Below are 1,780 nucleotides of genomic sequence, written 5' to 3' on the forward strand. Positions count from 1 at the left end.
TTGTAATGGAAGGAATGCAAGCTACAATGCTTTTTTTGGGGCTATTGCGCCGGTTTTTTTTTTTTGGGCACTTTTTTGGTGTTGTATAGACTAGTTGGCCATTTTTGTGGTGTAATGATTCTGGGTGTTGATAGTGAGAAGGTTACTAGTGGTTCTAATGACTTCAATTACTGTTGATGTAGTCGTACTTTCTTCTAAATATTATCAGTTTAGTATTCAGATTAATGTTGACAGCCTGTTGGTTGTTTGCAATATCTTTCTACTATAAACTATAGCTTTTTCCTTCTTTTCATTATTGGTATTGAGTTCTATATGCTTCATAGGTGCAACAGGCTCCAATTATTGTTGGATAGCACGGCTTATTTTGTAATATAAGATGGGGTTAGTGTTGGGAGTGTCTTTATTTTTTAGGTGATCACCATGTAAAATTTTTGTGTAGAGGCGGATGGTGATTTAATTTTGGCAATCTACCTTGTAAATTTGTTTTGGATAATTCTGGTTCTTATAATGTTTTTCCCTTCAATATATATGATTCTTGCTATGTCAAAAATAAAATACATGCAAAAAAAAAAAAATGCAAAAACCTGGAAGGTTTTGCAAGTAACTGTCATAGTTCCTAGTGTTTTGCTTATTGTAACTCTTTGAGGATGATAGAACAAAAAAACAAATTATGTACCTTTCTTGAAGTTGATTTTTTGTTTTAATAGTTTGTGTTAATATGTATTGTGTATTGGAAATTATGTAATACTTGTTTTGTAATGAGAATTAAGGAAATGAAAATGCGACAAATGGTACTGTGGTATGCTAGGCTTTAAGATAGATGATGCATGCATGAGGAACTGAGAAGTGCAGCCCGGGTGTCCTTGAGCTGTGAGCAAGAAGACAACAAAGAAGTATAGAAAAGTAGACAAAATTGCCTTCAGCACAAACTCCCACCAGCACTGGTGCATTAGTTGGTGAAATCTTCTAAGGTTGTTGATGCATAAAGAGGCAGAAGTTTTAGGTTCAATAGATCATCCACATATTTCTGAATTAAGGGGTGATGACAAGCTTCTAAGTAAATTGAAATTAACACACAATAATTGTAAATCTTGAATTTCTTTCAAAAATTCACAGGTCCAGTGCAACAAATTTTGATGCTAGATACATTTAAGACATGGCTAACAGGGTTCTCCCACAATCATAGATATAGCCCATATGGGTAAGTTCTACCAAAGTGGCCATTGTTAATTTAGCAGCCATCTAAAAACTTCATTTTACTGCTTGAAAAAAATAAGCTACATGCCAATTTTGATTGCAGATAGGAGGTGGACTTGCTCTGAACCATCAATACGCAGATTGTCTTTGAATTTGACAGCAACATGATGGATGTATATACGTGTGTATTATCTATTATGATTACATATATAAATGCTACACAATTGTGCCATCTCCAATTCAACAATCACTCAATCAAATTTTACACCTTGTTCTAAACTTAAATGCTTAAGAAGCAAGTTTTGAGACCGAGGAAAAAGCATCTTGTCAGGATTACCAAGAAATGCCAAATCGTTCAGCAATACAAAATCATCTCCCACCAATATCCAGTTAAACCAATCAATTAAATCAACAAAGTACAAAATTATATAACAATATGAAGCCGTCAACATTACAATAAATATGAAACCATTATTATTAAGTCGGAATTCTCAAATCCTTCAACAATACAAAAAAATCATCTCCCAAAGCTATCAGGATTACCAATAAATGACAAACCCTTCAGCAATACAAAAAATCCTTT

The sequence above is a fragment of the Corylus avellana genome, chromosome 11, assembly GCF_965113065.1.
Source record: "Corylus avellana chromosome 11, dhCorAvel1.hap1.2, whole genome shotgun sequence".
Taxonomy (NCBI): domain Eukaryota; kingdom Viridiplantae; phylum Streptophyta; class Magnoliopsida; order Fagales; family Betulaceae; genus Corylus; species Corylus avellana.